At 38.4% G+C, this 22311-nt stretch overlaps 1 protein-coding gene and 1 long non-coding RNA gene across 2 annotated transcripts in view; both read left to right on the top strand.

Moving 5' to 3' along the window:
* LOC127435439 (uncharacterized) overlaps positions 1–22311 on the top strand; it is a 183066-nt gene that overhangs the window by 17201 nt on the left and 143554 nt on the right. The gene's annotated exons all lie outside the window — the stretch shown is intronic.
* Positions 21567–22311, top strand: part of LOC127435409 (semaphorin-3C-like) — an 83845-nt gene continuing 83100 nt past the window's right edge. The window contains exon 1 of the mRNA XM_051688873.1: positions 21567–21731. The gene's annotated coding sequence lies outside the window, so the exon portion shown is untranslated. The remainder of the gene's footprint in view (positions 21732–22311) is intronic.

The following is a 22311-nucleotide window of genomic DNA, read 5'->3' as shown; positions in this document are numbered from 1 at the left end:
ATCCTTATCTTAAAGTGTTGGTTCAGTGAGACAGTGAGTTGAAATTTGAAGCGAATTTTGACAAAATGGTATTAGTGCACCCAAAAATGTATATTCTCTTAATATTAATCACCCTTATGCCATCCCAGATGTATATGACTTTCTTTCTTCTGCAGAACACAAATGAAGTGTTTTTAGAAGAATATTTCAGCTCTATCAGGTCCATACAATGCAAGTGAATGATGGCCAGATCTTTGAAGGTCCAAAAAGCACATAAAGGCAGCAAAAAAGTATTCCATATGACTCCAGTGGTTAAATCCATATCTTCTGATGCGATATGAAAGTGTGGGTGAGAAACTGAGCAATATTTTTACTATTAATCTCCACTTTCACTTTCACATATTTCTTCTTTTGTTTTTGGCAATTCACTTCTGAAGATTTGTATTTAACCCCTGGAGTCGTAAGGATTACTTTTATGCTGCCTTTATGTGCTTTTTAGATCTTCAAAGTTCTGGTCACCATTCACTTGCATTGTATGGACCTACAGAGCTGAGATATTCTTCTAAAATGTTTTATTTGTGTTCTGCTGAAGAAAGAAAGTCATAGACATCTGGGATGACATGAGGTTGAGTAAATGATGAGAGAATTTTAATTTGGGTGAACTAACCCTTTAAAGAAATAGTGTGACCAGGGGCTGTCATGCTCCCAAAAATTAAAAAGCACCTAAATGTACCATTTTAAGTGGTCCAGGAAGTCATACAGGGTTGGAATGACATGAGGACTGATTTTTCATTTATGGGATAACTATTCCTTTAAATGATAGAAAGCTAATGGATCGGTTTACATGAAATATCTCATTTTGTATGAGAAGCGTAATGATACATGTCAGCATAAATTAAAATTCAGATCACCATAATTTGTTGACAGGAAGAGAGACTCGCCATCTTTCTTCTCTGTCACTCACTGCAATGGTTCTCCATGTTCTAAATTTGCATAACTCTTTTAGGAGATAATTACATCTATCGAGTAATGTCCAGCAGATGTGTGTCTGCTGTGAATGGAGCTTCTTGAGTACTAGAGAGAGAGAGAGAGAGAGAGAAAGAGAGAGAGAGAGAGAGAGGAAGAGGAAGAGCAAAATGAAAGGGAAACTATTGTGCTCCAGACGCCAACATGTTGTCGAGGATGTTGTGTTGTGTTGTGTAGGCCTTCAGCATCTGTCTCATTCTTGTCTCTCTTTTTAATTAGTTCTGCTAAATGTAAAACATTTCACAAATACCGAAAGGTATAAGATGTTATTCTGGAAAAAAATTTTTTTTGTCTATTTAGATATACTTTTCAAAATAAAGGTTCCAAAATGGGCTTAATACACTGAAAAAATGTGAACCTAAAAAATGTGCTTCATGTGGTAACATCTAAATTAACTAGTTTTAGTCAAGTAAAAAATATTAAATTACATACACTGGCGGCCAAAAATGTGTAATAATGTACAGATTCTGCTGTTTCGGAAGGAAATTGGTACTATAATTCACCAAAGTGGCATTCAACTGATCCCAATTATAGTTAGGACATTACTGATGCAAAAAACAGCACCATCACTATTTGAAAAAAGTCATTTTTAATCAAATATAGACACACTTGCCATTATATCAAACACTGATGTAAGCTATTTGGTTCATTAAATGAAGCTTAACATTGTCTTTGTGTTTGTTGTTGAGTTGCCACAGTATGCAGTAGACTGGTGTTGGGCCTCATGTAGTCATATAGAACACAAAGACAAAATCCCCGTTAATGTTAATCCTTATTAATATTCTATTGATTTTTGATAATTGATAATTATCTTTGATGATTGTTGAATTTGAATGATCAATAAGCTAGTGTTAATTTTAATTAATGTTTCATCGATGTTAACAATTAACGATTATCTTTGATAACTGTTGATTTAAAGGATTAGAAAAAGCGAACATTGATTCTCATCAATGTTCTATTGATTTTAATAATTATCTTTGATAATTATTAATTATTGATGATAACCAAACCCACTCCTAAACGTAGCGCACTACATTTACTGGAGCCCCATATGAGGTTTTAATGAGTTAGATTCAATTAATTAATTTAAATATTAATTAATAACTAAAGAAATAATTACCAATTATTTCTGATAGTAACACTGATCTAAACAACCAGTAAAGCCCTACACTGGCATGTCTTAAGGTCAATATTGGCAAAAAAAGAAACAGCTTTCTCTAGAAACTCATCAGTCAATCATTGTTTGAGGAATGAAGGCTATACAATGCTTGAAATTGCCAAAAAGATTTCATACAAAGGTGTACACTACAGTCTTCAAAGACAAAGCACAACTGGCTCAAACAAGGACAGAAAGAGATGTGGAAGGCCAGATGTACAACTAAACAAGAGGATAAGTACATCAGAGTCTCTAGTTTGAGAAATAGACACCTCACATGTCCTCAGCTGACAGCTTCATTGAATTCTACCCGCTCAACACCAGTTTCATGTACAACAGTAAAGAGAAGACTCGGGTGCAGTCCTTATGGGAAGAATTGCAAAGAAAAAGCCACTTTTGAAACAGAAAAACAAAAAGAAAAGGTTAGAGTGGGCAAAGAAACACAGACATTGGACAACAGATAATTGGAAAAGAGTGTTCTGGATCTTAACCCCATTGAGCTTTTGTGGGATCAGATAGACTGTAAGGTGCGTGAGAAGTGCCTGATAAGACAGCCACATCTATGACAAGTGCTACAGGAAGTGTGGGGTGAAATGTCACCTGAGTATCTGGACAAACTGACAGCTAGAATGCCAAAGATCTGCAAAGCTGTCATTGCTGCACATGGAGGATTTTTTTTTTATGAGAAGTAGTTAGCATTTATGAGAACTACTTTGAACTTTGAAGTTCTGAACATTTTTTTCAAATTGTAATAGTAATTTTTCACATTATTAATGTTCTGACTATACATTGTTATCAGTTGAATGCCACTTTGGTGAATAAAAGTACCAATTTCTTTCCATAAGTCCAAAATCTGTACATTATTCCAAACTTTTGGCCACCAGTGTATGTACATCACTTAGTCAACCTGAATACATTAATTACACCAACAAAACTCAAAACAGAAGAAAACACACACACACACACACACACACACACACACACACACACACACACACACACACACACATACACACACAGACACACTAGTCACTCTGCCTAGTGGGTTATTCAAAATGCAGGAAATGTGATCTGACCACGGGATCTTTCCATGAGCATATTCTTTATTAGGGTAAAGAGCTGAAAAGCAAAGGATATAAGCTCTAATGCAAGCCTGAATTGATTTCAAATCCACCGTTATTTAATCATGAGAGCATATCTTTAGTTGTCAGCTTTATGAAATATGCTGTAGGGGCTGAAATTAAATTATCCATATTTTGGGCAAATATTTGCTGCCACTGAACATCAGGAAGTTGTGAAATATTATGTGATTATTACATATCTTATGGAAATTGATGCAATTTGTCTTTTAGGTCTCAAACTTTGGGAAAAAGGAGACTTCACAGCACTTTACAGATATTATAATGACTGCAATGGCTCAAAACAGCACGATTGCATTCCAGACATACTGTAAGTTTAACCACACATAGGCAGCATGAAAAACTAGATGCAACAGGTAGCCAATTTACAAATTTGACAGATTTATTCAATTTTCAATATGATCTGCTGTGTAAACCTCACATCATGCCAATAAATGTGACATAAGTTTGTTCAATCCTAAAATGTCATTAGTTTCTAAATATACCTCCACATGACTCATGAGAGGGTATGTCTTAAAATGATTCACACAGCGAATAATCACTGGAGATCGTCTCGGTACTATTAGTTGCTAGTAGGCATTCCTACTTGACTGCTGTATCCAATTGTGTATGATGAGGCAGATCAGATGAGCTACACTTTCAACACTCCTATCGCTAGTCAACGCATCAGGCTCTATTTTAAAAGTGTTAGCACTAATTGCAGTGCCATAAGTCATACACACAAAGTCAATGGCCAGGAAGTTTTGGTATTTTTGTGCAAGTGTATCTGGTCCTACTCGACCCACTCCGAACAGGGCTCGAACTGGCATCTCCGGCATGGGAAGCGAGCACGCTAACGAGGAGGCTAAAGCCTACAGCCTCTAGCGTCAGTCACTAGTGCACCTCTTGAGGCCAGAGGAGTGAGGTTTACATACTGCACAGCTACCTACCAGCTGGCCACTGTTACAATCACCCCCCTAAACCTCACTCCTATCCAGGTCACTGCACCACTGTAACTGGTCCTACTCGACCCACTCCGAACAAGACTCGAACCGGCATCTCCGGCGTGGGAGGTGGGTGCGCTAACGAGGAGGCTATAGGCTACAGCCTCTAGTGTCAGTCACTAGTGCGCCTCTTGAGGCCAGGGGAATGAGGTTTACACACTGCACAGCTACCTACCAGCTGGCTACCGTTACACAAGCATGTGGTAAGTCTAGGCGCAAGAGGGTTTGGTGAAATTGCACGCACAAAACGCTAATGGGCTGGGTCAAGTACAAGTAAATTCGGAGGTTCTTTTCCGGAAATATCTGCTTCCTATTATATACTCCATTCCCTGTCAAGCACCAGTGATATAAACAAAGAGAGCACATTCTTAAGAAGCTGGTAGTGTAAATGGACTGTATGCAATGAATTAGAAGAATATAAATATGGACTTACATTCTTTTGTGCATTATAAATCTATTGAACATCAGGCATATTTCTATGACAGTGACATGCTCATTTTATATGCATGGAAAATGTGGTTCTCATCAGGATTTGGATTTAAATTATAGAGAATGTAAGTATTATTAATCATCTACTGACACACAAATCATGGTTAGTATTAACAGTGACTGTATCGGCCCGCACTTCTACCGGTCGATTTTGATTTTGAAAAATGTAATTCATTTATTGAAACACGAAAAAATGTAACCCAAAATATTTATAAATTCAAATTGCACTTCAAACTAAATAAAAATATAATTAAAATAACGAAGTGGTCAAAAAAATCATACCAAATCCAAACATTTTACTCTCTCCAACTTCATCCACTGGCCCCTTTTGCAGTGATTTAAAATCACTCTACAACAACAGGTGTAAAAATACCAATACATATTAGATCATGAATACAACTGTAAATACCTAAAGATAGTTTTACACAAATCTCATAAATATTTGTTTCATTAAACGGCTATAACAGTGATCATCTTGGACATAATTTTATAATCCACTGTATTTTCAGATTTTGGACATGAACTTTATAACCAACTGTTGGTGAAATCTTCAAACTGCAAATGTAGGAACTGAATTTAGACTCTGTGCTGAAAACAGACCTGCTTTTGAAACGTCTTATGGCGCAGTGATGACCTATTTCTCAGGAAAACAGCAAATTGCACTTTGGGCCACTTAAATTTCATATAATACACCCACAGTTTGTGTGCATACACCCACAGATAGCGCGAACACTCTCACTCCCGGCCACTTGCGCTTTACGCTGCCACGGAAAATTGCGTTTAGGATTAGCCCTCTCACGAAAATTAGATAAGACATTGCGCACAGTTGTAGCAATTAGCGCTGTGCTTTGTGCACTCATGAAAATAGAGCCCATCATGTCCTGTGCATCTGCATAAAGTTGACCTCTGCTTAACTTTGTCATATCAGCAATGGTCACTGTCATTCATGTCACCTAAAATCCTCCTCTCATTGAAAATGAACGACTTTCTGGCGCTTTGTCACTGTAAATCACTGTCAGTTTGAACGTTCCTTTAGACCAGTGGTCACCAATTAGCGGACCACGGTCCGGGACCGGATCCCGGCTTGATTTCATCCCGACTGTGAGGCATCATGACAACAGTTGCCCCATCTTACCATTTCTACAGCTTAAGTGAACAATGTGTCAAAACTACAGAGCTGTACACACCACGATAATTAATATTTTTCTCTACCGCCGAACACGCCTTATTCCCACTCCCCGCGAGTTGCCTCTCTCTCCTTGCTATAGACATAAGGTGCCGCATAAACCCTGATAAGTAGAGTTGCAGGCGCGGGTATTTTAACAACAGTAGAGGAGACACGGTGAGCAGTAATATAGGTGGATGCTAGCATCTTTCGCCTAAGCACGATGCAGAAAACAAGAATGAAGCAAAGTGAAACTATCTGTCTGATATATGACTCTGATGGTTCAGCTAAGGCAGTTTAAATTTAGCTTCATTAATCAGCATGTAGCGAGCCTTTCATAATAAACAAACTGATTTTTGTTCTAATTTTGTGAAATTAGATGTCATTGTCTCTGAGATGGATGGCAAATAAAGACAACCAAATCTTTGAAATTACTAGTTATACTAGTAGAGTTCTCTGCTCTTGAGAACGTTTCCATTAATTCATAGTCAGCCTATTTATACCTACAGCCTATATACAGTATCTATGTATAGCACACAGTATTTATATGCTGCACTGTTATGAAAAATGTTTGTTTGTGTTAGTAGATTGTCACTTTAAGGAATATATAAAAATGGTCCATTCCGACGTAAATTTTATAAATATTTTTTCAGAGGACACCCCTGAACCCCCATTCAGTATTTTTTGATACTGAATGTAAAAAATATATTCAAACACAAAAACTGGACTGCTGTCATTCAGCTTAAAAACTAACTGTTGATCTTATCTTTTAATATTCATATCCAATTGCCCTCGACTGATGAACTCTATGAAATATTTTAATCTTTTTGTAGAAAACATCCCTCAGTCCCCAACACTTTGGCTGCTCTGGATATACAGTTGTGCTCAAAAGTTTGCATACCCTGGCAGAAATTGTGAGATTTTGGCATTGATTTTGAAAATATGACTGATCATGCAAAAAACTGTCTTTTATTTAAGGATAGTGATCATATGAAGCCATTTATTATCACATAGTTGTTTGGCTTCTTTTTAAATCATAATGATAACGGAAATCACCCAAATGGCCCTGATCAAAAGTTTATATACTCTTGAATGTTTGGCCTTGTTACAGACACACAATGTGACACACACAGGTTTAAATGGCAATTAAAGGTTAATTTCCCACACCTGTGGCTTTTTAAAGTGCAATTAGTGTCTGTGTATAAATAGTCAATGAGTTTGTTAGCTCTCACGTGGATGCACTGAGCAGGCTAGATACTGAGACATGGGGTGCAGAAAAGAACTGTCAAAAGACCTGCGTAACAAGGTAATGGAACTTTATAAAGATGGAAAAGGATATAAAAAGATATCCAAAGCCTTGAAAATGCCAGTCAGTACTATTCAATCACTTATTAAGAAGTGGAAAATTCAGGTAGACCAAGAAAGATTTCAGCCACAACTGCCAGAAGAATTGTTCGGGATACAAAGAAAAACCCACAGGTAACCTCAGGAGAAATACAGGCAGCTCTGGAAAAAGATGGTGTGGTTGTTTCAAGAAGCACAATACGACGATACTTGAACAAAGATGAGCTGCATGGTCGAGCTGCCAGAAAGAAGCCTGTTTACAATATGCCCGACAACACCTTGACACGCCTCACAGCTTCTGGCACACTGTAATTTGGAGTGACGAGACCAAAATAGTGCTTTATGGTCACAACCATAAGCGCTATGTTTGGAGAGGGGTCAGCAAGGCCTATAGTGAAAAGAATACCATCCCCACTGTGAAGCATGGTGGTGGCTCACTGATGTTTTGGGGGTGTGTGAGCTCTAAAGGCACGGGGAATCTTGTGAAAATTGATGGCAAGATGAATGCAGCATGTTATCAGAAAATACTGGCAGACAATTTGCATTCTTCTGCGCATGGGACGCTCTTGGATTTTCCAGCACGACATTGACCCTAAGCACAAGGCCAAGTTGACCCTCCAGTGGTTACAGCTTTGCATGACCTGAAGGCATTTTGCCAAGACAAATGGGCAGCTATACCACCTGCAAGAATTTGGGGCCTCATAGACAACTATTACAAAAGACTGAACGCTGTTATTTATGCTAAAGGGGGCAATACACAGTATTAAGAACTAAGGGTATGCAGACTTTTGAACAGGGGTCATTTCATTTTTTTCTTTGTTGCCATGTTTTGTTTTATGATTGTGCCATTCTGTTATAACCTACAGTTGAATATGAATCCCATAAGAAATAAAAGAAATGTGTTTTGCCTGCTCACTCATGTTTTCTTTAAAAATGGTACATATATTTCCAATTCTCCAAAGGTATGCAAATTTTTAGCACAACTGTGTGTATATATATACATATATATATATATATATATATATATATATATATATATATATATATATATATATATATATATATATATATAGTTTCATAGCCATACTGACTGCTGACACTGAAGTTATTATAATCCGGACATTTGCTGGGAAGGAAATGGAGAGATTGGACCTTTTGGAACTTTAATTGAATACTTCTGCTTTAGACACTCCTGCAGACATTAGACCTTAGACTTCAGACTGTCTGTTTTTAGAACACTAGGTTGTTGTAGTGCTATTAATTGGTTCATCAGTAAAGTGAAAATAATTACTTTATATAGATGCACAGTGTCCAGAACTTGAGAGAGTTGTTCTTTTTTTGTATTTTTACACAAAGACATGCGCTCGGGGACAATAGCTACTGAATGAGTCAGGATGGGCTAAGTGTGTTAAAGCAAAACCACGCAGCTTATGCCCCAAAAAACGCCTGCGCTGTGGCTTTGACATCGCAACTCTTTTGATCTATGCCTAACAAGATACTACATTTGCAAAGAAGAAAGTGAAAGAATGCTATTTTGGTCTTGGTACGGTTATGGTTAGGGTTAAGAGTATATTATTGCAACCAGATAAAGTTTGTTAAGACAAACTTTGACGTTGGATTGACAAAACTTATCTGAAGTTTAAACAAAAGTTTAGTTTAAAATGTTTTAAAAGAACTAACGAACATTCCGTTAGCCCCTTTGAACATTCCGTCTATGTAAGTCTATGGGATTTTTCCATTTTTTCATTGTCCGTTAAGCAAAAACAATAGTCTGTACCAAGTTTAGTGGATGTAGCTTGACAGCTCTATGAGGAGTTAATGTTAGAAATTTTAGTCTTGGTTTAGGGATTTTGAAAAAACTCTACACAAAGTTTGAAGAATAACTGTATGCTGGCTTTTTTCAAGCCCACATAATTATTACTATATTTATTTATTTATTTTTTATTTTTCTGGAAAATCTAATGCTCTGTGCCTATCATCTCTCATCCATTCAAATGTTTCATTCGTATAATGTTCATTCGCTTGCGTCGTGCAAACAAGCGTCCACGCACGACTGTAGTTCCTGCTTCGACCACTGGGAGGCAAATTCGGAAAGTAGACAGATTTTAGCAGACATAAAACTCAAGCTCCTGTCACCAGTTTTCCTGTGAGATCAGTCTGTTCACTCTCAGGTGGTTTTCATACTTGTTTTGACTCAACCCTCATCTCCTTGCCCTGGCAGGTTTCTTGTCACGTTGTATTATTTGGGTACGTCATCAATACCACCGATTCTCTTCCACAAATTAGGGCAGTCAGCTTTTATACTAATTGCTATTTGTAATGGCGTTCAAATAATCACTTTCACACCGTCCAAACCAAGCAAACACTGATATCAAACAGACTTGGATCCACACCAAAAACTCTAGTGTGAAAGCTTCTTCGAAGAACACACAAGAGCGTTTTAATATCGGAAATCATTCCAGTCTGAATGTCTAATTTCATTCTTTTCAAAGTGAAATCTCACTCTATCACTTTTAACACCAGTCAATAGCATGGCTGAGTTCTACAGGTTTGCACATTTTCCGTTCTGGTTTTAGCAGCTACTTGACTTAGCGTGACTTTCAGAAAACAGGAGCTCTCAGTGCTCGAAGCATTCTGCCATCTCTCTGGAGCCCAGCCGTGAATACCACCATTGTCTTGGTGGTCGACCAAAGCCTGATGTTGTTATTTCTTTGACAGTGATCCAGATTTGAAGTCTATTGACTTCTTTCAGTGGCTTAGCACATTATACTGTCTTCTGCAACTTATTAGCTTTCTCATTATTCACCTTTTTCGCTTGTTTATCCAGCTTTTTCTTCCCAAGTTCTAGAGCCGGTTGCAGCTACTCTAGCAGATGGGGGAGATATGCTTAAACTACATCCCCGGCCCTTTCAGGGAACAATGTGTTTCTATTCAGAGTCATCGGCTAACATGCAAGGCTATCAATCAGTGGATCAAGCGCTTAGAAGTCACTTGGTCATCAAAGAACCTCATTAGAACTGAAGAACTTGTACTGAGAAGAGCTACAAAGGGGATTCTGTGTGAATGGAGGTGGAGCCGGTGAATAGGGAGCAATCTGGGAGAAAAAGCAGGAATATTTGATGTGTTTCACCAAAGATTTGAAAAGAGGGGTAAAATAAAGGATAGATAAAGCCAGACAGAGTGATACAGTATTTGATGGGATATTCCATGCAGGACAGGATTACATGAACGTTCCCGTTTCAACAAAGTTAAGCTCTATGGACATCACCTGTGACATGCTGTTGATTTCATGGATTATAATTTTTACAAACTCAGTTTGTAAAATGGAAGTCTGTGGGGCTAAGCATTGTGGAGGGTTTAAAGGCAAATACTTGAAACTTACACCCACTGAACACTTTATTAGGAACACCTGTACACCTACATATTCATGCGATTATCTAATAAGCCAATTGTGTGGCACCAGTGCAATGCATAAAATCATGCAGATAGGTGTCAGGAGCTTCAGTTAATGTTCACATCAAATCAGAATGAGGAAAAAATGCTCTTGATTGACAGGGCCGGCCCGTGGGTTTGTGGGGCCAAATCATAAAAATCATAAAAATGGGCCCCCCGGTGTGAAAATTGTTATAACTTTATAACATCTATAAAACAACAGCAAATGTGATGAGCAGATTTTTTTTAATAGAAAGCACTAAAAAAGAAGCGCTATACTGTATAGCTCGGTACATGAAAAATAAAGTGTCCAAAAGCTTTTTTTCCCAACATGAAGATGTTAGGTTAAAATGTACATGCATGCATAAGGGAATATGTGTAGTTTAGATGATGTGACAAGTCACCATTTTATCGCCTTTCAACTTTTTTTTAGGAGTACAAATAAACCAATGTCTCAATTAATATGAGGTCATGTGAACTACAAGGATAACATTTTATAATAAGGTTTGCATGAGGTATCATTAACAATGTATAATACCATTTTCCAGCATTTATTAATTTAGGCTAATGTCAGTTTATAGAAATACAATTGTTTATTATTTGTTCATGTTAATTCATATTGTATTAACTAATGTTAACTTATACAATTTTAATGTTAAAAATTGACTAGTATATGTAGAAATTATTAATAATTATGTTTAAATAAAATTATATATTTGTGTTTGTAGGGCCTATAAACACAACAGGAAATATATAATTGTAAACAAATGTAAAGAATAAACACATACCTCTTAGAGAGCAGAGACCTTTGCAGATAGGATGGTTTGGTTATTTTCCAGATTAATTGCTCATATGTTCACTCTATGTGAATTTTTTTGCATCTGTATATCGAGAGTGTCTGAATTCCTTCCCCAGAAGATTATTCTTGAGAAAACGTGAAAAGCCCTAATGATTTGTCAAGCGCTGTTTCTGCTATCATTCACAGTAAATAAGCATAAGACTCAAATAGCCACAAAGAAATATATTTCATAACTTGTTTCCTTCGTTTCTGTCAGGCGTGCGCATTATTCAGCAAGGTGTGCGATCTGAGTCTAATAATACTGTTATAAGAAGCCACGTTCCAGTTCCTAGCAATGCTTTGCGTTATGAAGAAATTATGCAGATTAGTGTGTACAGCTTAACTTTACTACTTGTCGATTTGAGATATGCTGCTGTTATTTTATTTGTTGTAACTTTCAGTTATTTGTCTTTCTGTGATTATTCAGAGCTCATTTTATACTTAGTATGTTGTTTTTAGTTTTCACCATCATTGTGATGTGTAAGTTAAATAATCAGGTTTGCGCATTGCACGTTCTTCTGAGCGTGTGCGCAGTAGAGTTTCAAAATAAAAGTCATCAATGTTTCTTGTTGGTTTACTTTGCATGTGCTCGCGGTGCCCCTCAGGCATGTCGGGGCCCTAGGGAGCCGCCTGTAACGCCTGTAGGATGGGCCGGCCCTGTCGATTGTGTTTAACTTGTATTGAACCAGGAATATTTCTTGAAATACTTGTGCAAACTTATCGGACAAGTGGCACTCTTTAGGGGTGGCAGGTTCGTGTCTGACCTGTGTTATGTTAACCCTCAATTTCCTCCTGTGTTTTTCTACTTGTCTGCTCATATAGAGACATTAAAATCCCATAATTAAAATAAAAAAAGTGCAAAGTGCACTAATCATTCAGATGTATTGTTGCATTGGTAGAGGGGGGTGGTTGATGCAGCATGTGTGTGTGAGTCTCTGCGTAGGTATGAGTGCGTGCTTGCATCTCTGTTAGCGATGACCATTACTAATGAAGAGTTTAATTCACTTTTGACCCCAGATTATGTACGAGGCACTTAACAGCAGTGTGACGAATACTAAACATCTGTATGGGCACATACACATGCATTTGTACAAATGGAATCATACATGCACATCTTAAAGTTTGGGCAAATGCAACACTTCTGTGTTGTGACTCTTATATTTCTTAGCACCATTTATAAAGTATTATTTTCCTTTCATTAAAATAATCACCAGCCTCTGTCGGCCAAAATGGTGTTTTGGCAGCCATGTCCAAACTCCTTTTAGGCAAACTTACAGATTTTTCCATCATCACAGATATCAGTGAGTAATGCCTCCCAAAGCAGACTGAGTTATTACACCGAACTGAGTATTATTTAGCTTCTAATCCAGATCACAAGTCTTTATTATGAAGCATTTCAGCAAGTCACATGCGAATATGTGTGTGTAAGTGTGCTGTGGATTTAGAACTGTAATGGTACTTTCCATGAATATGGTTCCAAAATAGGGCCTGAAACTCTAGCAAATGAATCACTTTTTCTTTTTATTTGAGCAAATGGCTAGTTTGGGACCATATGGTTGTTTTTTTTAGTTATTGATAAACTTATATTTCCCATGAACTTTCTTGCAATAAGTGGGGAACAGGATTGAAATGGATAAATACAGTTGACAAACACTACTGAACACCTAAAAATTGAGAAAATGGAATGAGATTATTAATTTGTCTTCCAGACATGCTACAGAAAGGGTTCTTGGGAGTCATAAATTAAATAAATGTTAGATTTTTTGTAATGGGGGGAAATGCAATAACAGGGTATACACACAATGTGGGACACAGCTAAGTATTATGTTTTTGGTCATTAAAATTAGTTAAAGGTGCACCCAGTGGGGACGTGGGTAGCTCAGCGAGTAAAGACGCTGACTACCACCCCTGGAGTTGCGTGTTCGAATCCAGGGCGTGCTGAGTAACTCCAGCCAGGTCTCCTAAGCAACCAAATTGGCCGGTTGCTAGGGAGGGTAGAGTCACATGGGGTAATCTCCTCGTGGTTGCTATAATGTGGTTCACTCTTGGTGGGGCGCGTGGTGAGTTGAGCGTGGATGCCGCAGAGAATAACGTGAAGCCTCCACACGAGCTATGTCGCCGCAGTAACGCACTCAACAAGCTACGTGATAAGTTGCGTGGATTGACAGTCTCAGACACGGAGGTAACTGAGATTCGTCCTCCGCCGCCCGGATTGAGGCGAGTCACTATGCCTCCAAGAGGACTTAGAGTGCATTGGGAATTGGGCATTCCAAATTGAAATTCTGTCAATTTAACGTGTTAATTCAGAGCAATTAATTATTTAAAAATAATGCTTTATATGAAATATACTGTATAATTATTTAAAAATAACTATTTTTGATTATAATTATTTAAATATATTTAAATATAATTATTTATAATTATTTAATAATATGTTGAATTACTGTTATTTGAGGGCCTTTCTCAGCAAATACTTATATATGCAATTAATTGTGATAACTTCAATTAATTGATTGGCATAGCATGTAATTCATTTGATACAAAATTGTAATCAATTGAAAGCCCTAATAATAAAATGATGATTCACATGAGATATGTGTCTCCAGTCATATCGGTAACCTTACAAAAGCTTTTTAATTCTACATGGAGAGGGTCTCTTCATGGGGGCTGCCATGTTAGAATCACATGACCAGCCGAATACTACTCACTTAATCTTTGTGACCACCCTGTTATTTGACACTTTCACTCATGGACTAGGAACTTCTACAATGGCATCAGCAACTATTGTAAACTTGAATTTAGGTGAATGGTGCTGCATCCATGCCCCTAGGTGTCAGTGTTAGTCCAAGACAACATACTTTTTTTTCTCCCCTTTTCTCCCCAATTTGGCATGCCCAATTCCCAATGTGCTCTAAGTCCTCATGGTGGCGTAGTGACTCGCCTCAATCCAGGTGGAGGAGGATGGATCTCAGTTGCCTCCGCGTCTGAGACAGTCAAACCGTGCATCTTATCACGTGGCTTGTTGAGCGTGTTACCGTGTTACAAGAGGTTAACTCAACGTGACTCTACCCACCCTAGCAACCGGGCCAATTGGTTGCTTAGGAAGCCTGACTGGAGTCACTCAGCATGCCCTGGATTCAAACTTGCGACTCCAGGTGTGGTAGCAAGACAACATACTTAAAACATTACTGAGTGCACCTTTAATAACTGAAAATACTTTTTACAAAAATGAATAAAATATCAACAGTGTATGTGAAAATTATGATGTTGATGATTTTAATTGTTGGATACAGTCAATAAGGACCTGACCTAATACCTGAGTTTGGTCAGATCAAAATCACAATTTTTAGGGGGATATAGGGATGCATTTGGGTTGTTAAAAACTAGCTAACTCTCCAGCTAGGTTAATTTGATGTTAGATAATAGTTTATCTAACTTATCTAATAGTTCTCACAATAAAATCAAGGAATTTGTGCCTTTTATGCCTAAATAAAATTCTACCCTATTCGTGGAAATTGCAAATACTCCCAAAAACACATTGGGCATTAGTGTAACACTGTTGTCGTTTCTTCACTGAGGTACTTTGGTAATAATGTGGTATTTGTTTATGTGGTTTTACAGTCCAGTGAAAGACCCTACACTCTACTGCTCTGACCATTTCACTGAAAAGCTTTAATTCACTTCAAGTGTCAGGGAGGAGCTAATTATTTCCCGCTGTCCCCACAAGCACACACACAAATACACACCCATACACTTGCACACCAATAGGTTTCGGCTAGTCTAATTGACGAGGTACTGCAAGAAATGCAGACTGCTTATATAAGCTCGAGCTGTAAAGTGCCAGCAACCTGAGACCTGTTGAGAGTGTATAACTTGAGACTTTAATTACAACACAGGAATATAATAACTACTAATTACAACTCTAAACTACAGGAAACCCCTTCACATATAAGTGACCACACATCTGTACTGTACAATGCAGATATTTACAATAGCATTTTCCTGGGACTGGCCACGGGTGATTTTGACAGTATTGCAAATTGTAATAAATTACAACTACTCTACATGGGATTCAAAACCAAAGTATTTGTATAATTAATTAAAATTGGGAAGGCATTCGTTTCAAAGACAGAGAAATTGGAAGAAAAATGGAGAGGCTTTCATTTTGGGATTGATTTAAAGATGTTCCTTATGGTTCCCAAAGGGGCAATTCATGATCTTTAAGGTTAAAGGGTTACAAGATCTGACCCCATTCTGGAAGATCTCTTAGGTCATGTCACATCCTCTGTGACCTCTAACAAGGTTTAAAGATGATGTCTTCACCAAGAGGTCAAGAATTTGTTTAAATATCATTCATTTACTGTACATCAACTTAAGCCTAAAGTATACTTCGGTTTTAAAGTGAATGTTTAGCATCTGTATACAGTCAAACTTAATTTTACTGTGCGTGCATACACAGGTGGTTGGTGAATGCATGCTATGACTGCTATGAGATTATTGCTAGATTACTGCTAGAGACTATATCTCCTCAGGAGTTCGGAATCAAGTTATACAAATGCATCTCCTGACCTCCTGACACATGCGAAAAATCAGGCTGCATGCGTTCAGTGCTTGTGCACTCTTCTGATGAATACATTTCTGTCATGTGTCCTGTAAGCGCATGCTCAGAGTTCACGTCTGACCACGGCTGTAGTTTTCTCTTCTGAAATCACATTCTAAAGCATAAATTATACAATGAATGAAGCTGAAACCTTTTCTCCTGAATGAACTAAATCACCCAAACAAAACAAAATCTAGTTTATACTATGTGCAGAGTCGTTTTATAATTAGTTTGTTGAGGAAAATAAATAAAGAACGTCATGTCTAAATCACACCCGTAATATGTTTTTGGGTGCTATCACACTAGCATTTATGGTGTGCACCCGGGGGTGTCGAATGACTTCAAAGTTCGGTTCATCTGGATAATGTGAATGCTGTTTTCCGAACTTGGGTACGCACCCGCGAACCGCACCTGGTTCCACTTGAAAAGGTTGTCTTGGGTATGATTCATGTGAACTTCAGTACGGTTCGCTTTAACGTAATCGTACCAAATCGTGGAAGTGAACCCACTTGTGAGGACATATAATTAGCATCTTTGCAGGCTCGCGATCACAATTATTATGGTATAATGCATTTCTCCTACCTGATTGTATCCAAATACACCACCTTCAGAGAGCAGCAACATTTTTACATTTCTTCCAATGCATCCACGGGCTCGTGGCAGACAAACGCTAACATTCATCACATCATTGCACATTCAAAGCATCCGTGGAAGACAAACAAGTGTTGTTCTGTGCATGGCAAGGTTTCTTGGTAAATCCAAAGAGACAAACTTTAATACTTCACTTAACACAGTGACGTCTTCTCGTGTTGTTACCTAGTTACAGTGGTCAACAGCTGCCAACAGCTGCCGCTTGTACTCACATTGATGACGTAATTGGACCATGGTTCGGATCCAAATAATATAATGTGGACAGAGACCAGCACAGGTAGCGAGAGGTGGATGAAACGAACTCGGGTTCGGTCCAAGCAATCGAACTAAGTGTGAAAGCACCCTTAACCAATCATCAACGCTCTTCAAATGGGGCAAGTTCTCCTAGGTCAAGAATTTCAGGGATGTGCGCAATGGAAAAATATAATACCATACGATCACCTTAGCAGAACAAAAACATCAGTACATTTCATCATAATTTTAAGGTGAACTAAAAGAAACCATTTTGCCTAGGAAGTATAAATTAGCCTTATTTAGCCCAAAGTCAGACACAATGTGTGACGCAAATGTTGTCATCAGCAGAGTGCTCAAGCACTGAATGCGTGAAGCCCGATTTTTCGAATCGCGTGTCTTTTGCCTGGAATATTTGCACTAATAAGTGGGCCCACAAGGTGGCAACAATCACATTTGAGCTGTTGTGATCACAAAAAAGTGCCAGAAGAAGATGTAATCATACCTTCATTTGTATAACTCGAGTTTGAATAATATAAAGACATCTTTATTTGTCTAAACCCCTGAGGAGAAATAGTCCAGTATCTCTCATCCGCCTGTTTGCACGGTCAAAATAATTATACTTTGACAGGCTCGCATTCAACTGTACGCAGATGCTAAGCGTCCACATTAAAAACAAAATATACTTTGATTTTAGTCAACAAGGCTCTTGCCTGTAGTAACCCTGTGTGTAGTTGGAGTTCTGATCTTGTGGTCTTGGTCTTCAGAAATGTGGCCTTTTTCTGGGTCTCAGTGCTCAGTGTCTTGGTTTAGGTCTCTTGGTCTTAGTTTTAATTTGGATCTGGGTCTTGACTTATAGTCTAAGACAAGATTGCTGTCTATTGTAAGCATGTAAAGGTCATAATTACCTCAACCAAAGATTGGTAGGGTATCTTCGCAAGAATTAGTTATAATTTCATGGCTTTGAATAGCTACATTACGACTCCACGAAGTGGTCAGTGTGTAAATGCTGCAAAAAATTTAGTATTTTACCTATTTTAGTTTATTAAAATGGACAACCGGGTTCTTGCTATTTTTGGTCTGGATCCGTTCCTCTAGGGGTCTAGTCATAGGATGTTTGATGTTGTTCTGGGACTGAGTCTTATGGGGTCATTCTGTTATTGGTCTTGGTTTCAGTCTTAACTACAACTACAACTGATTCTGCAGAGTCAAGACTCTTGGTTTCAAACCTACATGTTATGTTCACCTTACGACTGAAATTCTTGTGGTCACTCTGTCGAGTCCAATCAATTGATCCATTGCACTCAGTGTTTGGGCTATATTTTAATACACGTAGCATCCTCTTGTTTGTTTTGCCTGACATATGCTCCATATCTGTTCTCACATCTGCTAAAGCTGTCTGAAAGAATTTAATAGAGAATATTGTGCATATTTGTTTCAGTTATTATGGCTACATTAAAGACCATATACAGTTCATTGTCACACATTCTACTCAAAGGTGTCTGCATGGACTTTCACACATTTCAGACTTTTTTTTAACATTTTGCTAACTGATGCAAATCTAGCTTTCACCATCTGCAGTTAATATCTTAGCAGTGGAACTGCAGTGGTGAGGGCTATTCCGACTTTCTATGCTGAAGTCTGCACAATGTGGTTTGGAAATTGTCTCCAGAGCTTTCAGCTCCTAGCAATCCTTTGTCAGCTGGAATCTTGGACAGGAATTTTACTAAATCTCTGCTGTGGACGTGCATATGGAGACATTTTTCTTGATTTATTCTGGCTTTCATTAACGGCATGATGATAGTTTAATCCTGTGGTTCTGAACTGATCAAAATGGCAAAATAAGTAGGTTTATCAACTTTTAAGAGGGAGGTTAAACACTTCCCATATCTTTTGTTGTTGATGTCAAAGGCAATGCTGTCTGCCCAATCAAATGGTACAGTATTTTGGCACAAACACTCAGACTCTATGAGACCAGATTAAAAACCTCTGTGCCCATGAGCAAAGATGACAGCAAATAGGTTGCATACTTCTGGGGATGCATGTGCCAGCTGAGCAACTGCCACTGAGATTAATGGTAATGAAAACGGATAGCTTTTTCCAGCTATTGAAGACCTCCTTTGTAAAAACTAGCCAAATTAGGCAAATGCCAACATGGACAAAATTACGTAAGGTGAAAGAAAATATGACCCAGACAACATTAAATACTGGTTCACTTGCAATGAGGATAAACATGGCTTGTGCAATGAGTTATTGGCTGCCGTTAGAACAAAACCATAAAGTCAGACATTCAGAGATATTTAGAAAGCCAAATTTTCCTGTTCAGTCTAAGTCATGTTTTTAATTTAGCTTATTGTTGGGCCTGTGCAGTTCATGGTAATATGAATACATTTCAATGTTTAATATTAATTTCTGGTACTTTCTCGGATCACCACTTTTTCCAATGTGAAATCTTGGTTCAGAAGCTAGGCTTGGGATCGATGCCTTTTCATGCGTCAATAATCAAAACTTTCCTGATGATTTTCTATATGTATCAGGATTTTTTTTCAGATAGAAATAGGGCTGCTCATTGCACAATAGTCTTTGTCTCATCAAACATATTTCTCAACATAACTTAAGGGTAAATTAAAGTCACACATCGGATGCATTCTAAAATTCAAAACAGTTACTTTCTACGAAGGTACGTACACACCGCCAAAACTCAGCGTCAAGATTCTGCAGTGCCACGGTGCGCAACTCCATTAAATTTTAACCAAATCATTATCAAAGAATAACAATTACACCTGGCCATCGCTGGATGATATATTGTGTATATGTATATTTTATATAGCATACACAATATGTTTTCAGTTAAATGTGTGTCGTTTTGTGGTTTGACAGCTTGAATGAAAGACCTATTTAAGGCTACATACAGAGAAATTGCATAATAAACGTTGCCATTTCTAATCGTTTAGTTTGCACAGTTAGGCCAGTTTCATACACTAACCTGCAAACTCATCAACGTCACTTTGTTCATTCTTTTTTGTTGTTGTTGATTTTCTCCCCTTTTCTCCCCAATTTGGAATGCCCAATTCCCAATGCACTCTAAGTCCTCGCGATGGCGTAGTGACTCACCTCATTCCGGGTGGTGGAGGACGAATCTCAGTTGCCTCCGTGTCTGAGGCCTTCAATCCACACATCTTATCACGTGGCTTGTTGAGCGTGTTACCGCGGAGACATAGCACGTGTGGAGGCTTCACGCCACCCTCCACAGCATCCACGTAAAACTCACTACGCGCCCCACCGAGAGCGAGAACCGCACAGTATAGCGACCACGAGGAGGTTACCCCATGTGACTCTACCCACCCCAGCAACCGGGCCAATTTGGTTGCTTAGGAGACATGGCTGGAGTCACTCAGCACACCCTGGATTCGAACTCGCGTCTCCAGGTGTGGTAGTCGGAGTCAATACTCGCTGAGCTACCCAGAAGTACAAAAACCTTTATAACTTTGGACTGCATCAGCTCGTCCTGTGTGTGTCAAGGAGCGCTAAAATACGGTGTATGTGATACCTGTGCCTTTCCTACTCTCGACAGTAAATGTTATATCAGCCTCTTGTGGTCTCCCAACACTATTACGCCAGACAGTTAAACAAAAGGCCGATTGAGTGATTGGAAAGCATGCAAATTAGTCTTCAAATTTCAATTTCAATTTGCCTCGAAAAAAGTATTATGATAAAATAACGTGCCAATCAATAATCTATATTTTATGACATTCCTACAAGAAGCACAACCAGTTGAGAACCACTGGTTTAATCTGTGAAGTGGTACAGTGATGACTAATAAAGGACTTTAATACTCAGAATCTGATTCCTAGAGCCCCAGCACACTCCCCTAGACTACTGCTCTCTGTGTGGGCAAAGAGAGACTCAGAGGGCTGAAGTATCTGTTTGGTTACTCGTTAGAGAGAGAGAGAGAGAGAGACTCAGAGGGCTGAAGTATCTGTTTGGTTACTCGTTATAGAGAGAGAGAGAGAGAGAGAGACTCAGAGGGCTGAAGTATCTGTTTGGTTACCCGTTAGAGAGAGAGAGAGAGAGAGAGAGAGAGAGAGAGAGACTCAGAGGTCTGAAGTATCTGTTTGGTTACTCGTTAGAGAGAGAGAGAGAGAGAGACTCAGAGGGCTGAAGTATCTGTTTGGTTACTCGTTAGAGAGAGAGAGAAGAGAGAGAGAGAGAGAGAGAGAGAGAGAGAGAGAGAGACTCAGAGGGCTGAAGTATCTGTTTGGTTACTCGTTAGAGAGAGAGAGAGAGAGAGAGAGAGAGAGAGAGAGACTCAGAGGGCTGAAGTATCTGTTTGGTTACTCGTTAGAGAGAGAGAGAAAGAGAGAGGGGGGGGGGGGCTCAAAAGGAGAGGAGTGTAATAGGAAACCAGTCCACTTCTCACTTGATCTCTCTCTCCCTCTCTTTCCCTCTCTCAGTTTATTCACTTTACCTCTCTCTCTCAGTCTTCTCAAGCTTTCTCTCTCTCTCTCTCTCTCTCTATCTCTCTCTCTCTCTCTTCCCTGTCCCGCAGTCAGCTGGTTGGAATAACACCTCTCTTCACTCTCACTGGGGAAGTCAACGCTATATTTTTTCACTTTGACTGTAAGACTACAGTACTGACCCACTCTGTCAGGACATATACTGGTCTGGGAGGAAAGTACAGCAAGGAAGCCTCAGAAGGTGAGTCCAGCCCGGAGCAGATGGGCTCCTAAGTGGGCAGAAGGGGGCAGATTTGGGAGGGGGATCTCCAGGCTTGGGCTAACAGGTGCAGACTCCCACTGGAGACAGAGCAGGAAATCATAAGACCTACTGTAATACAGAAATAGAAGTGTCTATATTAAAAAGATGTTTATTTTTGAAATGGACACTAATATATTTCAGATCTTTGTTGATAGATTGCTATACGCTAATTAATGTACTCATGTACTGGTAATTTCTGAAATGGATACTAATGTATATTTGTTATACCTGATGAAATGGGAAGAAAAATACTATTGCTTAATTTTTAGAAGCATTTCTGTCTAGTTTTAAGATTTGTTAATTGTTTTGTTGCTAGATTTAAAGAATTCATATACTGTAAATAATGGAAACCTGGGAGCTATTCCACTTGATCTAACCTATAAAATGTTTGTTTTTTTTGTATCAAATGAGACATTGTTTTACAGTGAACTACATTTTATGGTTATGACCAAAGCCATATTACATTTATTAAACTCATTTCTTGAGCTTTTGAAAAAAAAAAAAAAAAAAAAAAAATCAA

The sequence above is a fragment of the Myxocyprinus asiaticus genome, chromosome 45, assembly GCF_019703515.2.
Source record: "Myxocyprinus asiaticus isolate MX2 ecotype Aquarium Trade chromosome 45, UBuf_Myxa_2, whole genome shotgun sequence".
NCBI classification, from domain to species: domain Eukaryota; kingdom Metazoa; phylum Chordata; class Actinopteri; order Cypriniformes; family Catostomidae; genus Myxocyprinus; species Myxocyprinus asiaticus.
This window is presented reverse-complemented; position numbering and strand designations above follow the sequence as displayed.